This window comes from Liolophura sinensis, chromosome 11, assembly GCF_032854445.1.
Source record: "Liolophura sinensis isolate JHLJ2023 chromosome 11, CUHK_Ljap_v2, whole genome shotgun sequence".
Classification (NCBI taxonomy): domain Eukaryota; kingdom Metazoa; phylum Mollusca; class Polyplacophora; order Chitonida; family Chitonidae; genus Liolophura; species Liolophura sinensis.
In genome coordinates this window covers 22,535,595-22,541,594 of record NC_088305.1, presented here as the reverse complement: position 1 = coordinate 22,541,594, position 6,000 = coordinate 22,535,595, and positions in this window count along the sequence as shown.

Sequence of the window (6,000 nt, the reverse complement as noted above, 5' to 3'; positions counted from 1 at the left end):
CTCCCACAGCCTCTTGGTAACGCTCGGCGGCGGAATATGCTTGTCAACCATCAGCGGATTTCAGGAATAACAGGTTCTGACTAAAGATGTAACCCCTCTTGTCTTGTTCCCAGCGTGCTTCTGCTCTCTGCTAACGAGGGCGCTACACACTATAATAGGTGGACTTTCCAGCTCATTGCCTATCGTGTGCCTCTCACTATCCGGATGCCATTGTACACAGTCAATTCTACAGAGGCTACTGACTGCAACGCGCGCAAGAGCGGACAAGCTTTCCATTGAAGAATTATGTCAATATGCGATGCGATGGGTGTCTTAGAATGGGGTGAAATCGCAGACTCAACAAACCGGATTTAAAAGATTAGCGTCGGCCTATTTATCAGGCGCAATATTTATAAGGCGCAATACCAGGCATTTGTAAACAAATCGATTTAGTTTCGTGCAAATGTAGTACTTACTTATCAATGTCTCCTACAAAAGAAGACAATGTTTACCTGCCTTCAGCTTATTAAGGGATCGTCAGTGGGCAGTGAAAATACGGCGTTCACACCAGAATGCGATCAACTTCACGAACTGATTAATAACGCAATATCAGATTCCATGCAATGACGACCTGATCTGAAAATTGTGTAAGGTCGATGGACCCGATATAAGCTTTTAAAGAACTGCAGCATTTTTGGAAAAGCTTAGTTATTCCTTATTTTGGTGCGTAATATCTTAACGGGCGTTAATGGGGTCTATATCCTGTTTTAACCCTGTAACCCCTCACCAATGTGTGTTTAAGTTCAGCTTATGCTAATGTCTTCTCCGGTCGTTCGTGGGGAGGTCAGCCACTAACCTGCTAATGGTCATGGGTTTTCCCCAGGTTCTGCCTGATTTCCTCCCTCCATTATGCCGGTTGCCGTCGTATAAGTGAAATATTCTTCTTGAGTGCGGCGTAAAATACTGGCCCTATAAATAAATAAATAAATAAATCACCAATAGGTTAATGTTGAATAAACATAATGTATATGTTTATGTCAGACAATGTGGTCAATGTATTCAACAGGTTGGTGGGTGCAGATCCAACAGCATGACGTTTATGTCGTGATACCTAATGTTATCTGGTTTGATGGAGTGACTGACGGTGAACAGATAAACACCACAACACGCCGATAACTCATGTGAACCTTGGATCGTTGCCAGATTTGCCAGTTGCATTATTTATGATTCACCACCCTGAGCTATAGCAGTGTAACGTCTGTCTCCATCAACAGGCAACGCAGAATGGGTTGTAAGCATTCTATCGCTAAGAGGATCCATATGGCCCACCCAACGGCAAATACAGAGCATGTGTGTCTACTCCTACGAAGAAAACGGTAGGCAACAGTGGTATGAGATATACTGCAAAATAAGGCGTCGCATAACTACCGTTTTATGGAAGGAAAATAGGCGGCCGGACTGTCAGCTATTATACTGCAACGCAGCAGTATGAGTAAAACTCAAACAACAGAGCTCGTACAGCTACTCTTGTAGAAGAAAGCAGAAAGCGGCGGTATAAGCTATAATGCAACACCGTAGTATGAGGAAACTCAAACAACAGAGCTCATGTAGCTACGCTTGTAGAGGAAAGCAGGAACTGCAAGGCCGTAGTATGAGCAAAGCCCCAACAACAGAGCTCATGTAGCTACTCTTGTAGAAGAAAGCAGAGAAAACTCAAACAACAGAGCTCATGTAGCTACGCAAAACTCCAACAACAGAGCCCATGTAGCTACGCTTGTAGAAGAAAGCAGGAACTGCAAGGCCGTAGTATGAGCAAAACTCAAACAACAGAGCTCATGTAGCTACGCAAAACTCCAACAACAGAGCCCATGTAGCTACGCTTGTAGGAGAAAGCAGGAACTGCAAGGCCGTAGTATGAGCAAAACTCAAACAACAGAGCTCATGTAGCTACGCTTGTAGAAGAAAGCAGAAACTGCAAGGCCGTAGTATGAGGAAAACTCAAACAACAGAGCTCATGTAGCTACTCTTGTAGAAGAAAGCAGGAACTGCAATGCCGTAGTATGAGCAAAACTCAAACAACAGAGCTCATGTAGCTACGCTTGTAGAGGAAAGCAGGAACTGCAATGCCGTAGTATGAGGAAAACTCAAACAACAGAGCTCATGTAGCTACGCTTGTAGGAGAAAGCAGAACTGCAAGGCCGTAGTATGAGCAAAACTCAAACAACAGAGCTCATGTAGCCACGCTTGTAAAGGAAAGCAGGAACTGCAAGGCCGTAGTATGAGCAAAACTCAAACAACAGAGCTCATGTAGCTACGCTTGTAGGAGAAAGCAGGAACTGCAAGGCCGTAGTATGAGGAAAACTCAAACAACAGAGCTCATGTAGCTACGCTTGTAGAAGAAAGCAGGAACTGCAAGGCCATAATATGAGCAAAACTCCAACAACAGAGCTCATGTAGCTACGCTTGTAGAGGAAAGCTGGAACTGCAAGGCCGTAGTATGAGCAAAGCTCCAACAACAGAGCTCATGTAGCTACTCTTGGACCGAGAAACTCAAGCTCAACTTAGGAGAGACAGACACTAACTATGTTCGCCGCCACCAGAAGATGTCTAAAGATACTGTTCATCGATGGTATCACATTCAAACGTGGGTCATTCGCAATCCTATAGGCCAAGTAACAACTCAGTACCCGTGCTTTTTTACCCCCAAATTTTACATCCACCAACCTCCTCCCCATCCTCTCAAGTAATGGGAGACATCTGCTCAGTTCTGATATTAACAACCATGCATTTGGAGGCCTGTTATGATATTAAAACATTCGTGGCATTCGCTTTGTTCCTTTGGAATCTTGCAGAACTGCAAATCGCTGTACCCCACTGGCCCCTGATATGTACACTGACTGTACCCCAATGGCCCCTGTTAGGTACACTGACTGTAAGCCACTGGCCTGTGCTATGTACGCTGCATATACCCCATTGGTTTCTGATAACTACACCACATGTATCCATGGTCCCTGGTAACTACGCCGCATGTACCCAACTGGCCCCTGACAACTATATATTGTATGTACCCCACTGTCCCCTGATAGTTACACTGCATGTACGCCACTGGCCCCGGATAGAATTTCCGACAGTTGCAGGGCAATACGTCTTTGGTAATCGGCCTTCTAATCTGGAAGAATGATCGCTAAGCAGGTCCACTGATAACTCCGCAGACCTATTAGCGAGTTCCAGATAAGAGCTCTGGAGACCATGTTTACCTACCCATATACCTGGGAATAGATACGAAACTGTAATATACATGTATAGGTATGGCGTGAACCAACGGTACCTCTGACAATAAGGATGTCCTGTAAACTATTCTGTTCAGCATCAAATTAGCTTAACACGTTTTTATTCATCCATGGCCCAACTTTTCAGTTTGTTCAATAGCTATTTATACTTAAGAGTTCATCGAGCAAAAGAGAAAGATGGGGAATTCATCGAAAAAATCTATAGGAATAGTCGAACACATTAGCTAATCCCGAACAATCGCAAAGGCGTTGTTCCATTGTTGAAAAAGAAGGCATGGTGTTGATCATGTTGTATAATGGTCCATTGACATGTTCGGATATTGTAATGTACAAGTGGATGTATGCGTGGATGAGCGGAGCAGCACTCCTGTGCGGTGCAATGAACTCGGTCGCTGTGAGCTCATGCTGGCTTCCTCTCTGGCCGTATGTGGGAAGGTCTGTCAGTGGTCTGCGGATGGTCGTGGCTTTCCGCCAGGCTCTGCCCAGATTTCTCCCACCATAATGCTAGTATCGTATAAGTGAAATATTCTTGAGTAGGGCGTAAAACATCAATCAAATAAATAAATCAATCAATCCAATGTCCAAGCAACAGAAAGCCAAGAACCTCAACGACTGTGTCACTAACTACCAGCTCCCTGGAGCTCATTAGAAAATAGACAAACAACATTACCTCTGAATGATGAGAGTCTAAATGATGTGATATAATGTACCGTGACTTTCTGGCTATTTGCTCTCCATATAGATCTCTATGAGGAAGTGGACTGAGCACACTGTCATTAAAAACCAATAATGCATGAACGACACAATACAAATGTACTCTGGCATATGTATATAATCTCCTTACAGAGGAGATACGGTATACGGTTAACTCTGGAGCATTTGGTTCAGGGATTACATGCGGACAGCGCTCCCTATAGCGTCCTCTGAAACATAACGTGTAAGGAACAGCGCTGGTATGCAAACCAGACATGAATATACATGTATATTAAACGTTTCACAGTGAATTATCGATTACAGCGTGGTTCGCCTATGTGACGTTTATGATAAGTATGCCACTGTGACTGGTCACGTGACTGCCTCGTCTGAGACGACGAGGCCAGGCGTGATTGGATGGTCGCCAGTCCTGTTAAACCAGTTGCTCAGATAAGCCCGGAATGTATTGATTACCTATAAAAATCAATCAGACTGATGGCGCGCTGAAATTTAGCAGCAGCGTAGCTAGTGTCAGTGTTGTTGTCCATGAGATATGTGGTAAGCATTCCGTCTGCACTCGTTCACTATATCGGCAGGGGGATCTCTGTGACCGGCCTTCGGTGGTTGTCAAGGGAATCAGGCTCTGTGAGCGCGTTGTACAGAAACAAAATGAAGGAGATTGGGGAATAAACACTGGAGAAGAGTTCCCAGTCAATCGTTTTCTCCATCAACGCCGATAATGTGTACTTGTATCGACAGCAGACGACCATGCCACACGCAGAGTAGATACTGCCTGACCACTTCTCTGCTGCAGTACGACTCGATTTGCAGCTTCTCGAACAGGAAGAAAGTCCTCCGGAAGGTTTCCACATCTTCTAGCCCACTGTGTCCAGTGAGTTTGGGATAGCTTGTGAGAGCAGAAAATCTCACATCGAGTGAACAGAAGATATCTTCTGAGGACATGTGCCTGCCCGCCACCGCGGGTGACACTGAGATAGTGGTAATAACCCTGGCGGTCCGTCTTTCACAGCCGCCGTTACCTCATACCATGACACGTCTGTTTGTAAGCACATAATCTTTCAATCTAACCTACATACCCTGGCCTACACTGCTCTCGCCCCCTCGGTATTATCGTTACTTATGTCGTGTATCAATTGCAGGTTAAGTCGCTGACCTCGTAACGCTACTCTTAAGCGTCATCATTGCCACATCCGGGTACTTACTGGTTTCACTAACGTTGGAGTGGGTAGGGGGAGCTGGTCTGAAGCGGTATAGAGAATGGAAGATTGCTTTAAGCCACGTCCAGAGTCATTATTACCACGTCCAGAGTCATTATTACCACGTCCAGTGTCAGTATTACCACGTTCAGCGTCATTATTACATCTATAACGAGGCGATTATTTCAAAGGGAATAATTTATAATACCCTGTTTCCGTTTTTTATTCGATCGACCTACAACTAAAGCGTCCATGGCCACGTAGTAAACAGGATCGAGTATTGTCTAAATCACCAGCTGACCGACATTATTTGGGAAATGTGTGCGCTTTTAAAGGCGGAGAAAACATAACTACTATTTGTCTTTCATTTGGACTACGTGGTGCACTAAGACAATCGATGAACTGCCAAAAATGTAGTGCAATAACCAAACGCGTTTTATGGGAAGTCGCCATCTTCCTGTTTTATATATCTGAAATCTTGCCAAAATAAAGGTATAAATATCTAAATGAATGTTGACATCAATATTGCCAACGGAATATAGTGTCAACAAGGAATTCAAAGAAGACAGGCAGAAAGGGAGCTATTACGGATCGGAAGTTTTCCATTTGGAAAACACTATGTTGTGTACATCCCTCCCTGCCTATACCATAGGTCCACTGTCAAACAACCGCCTGTGTTGTACACTCTTCAATATATTTAATTAGATTCATGTGTTTTGAGTGGTGCTACAATATATTATGTTGCCGCTATATGTAATATTATATTACTGGCAACACCACAAAGATTCCCATCCCATGCACTCAACGTGAACGGATATTTC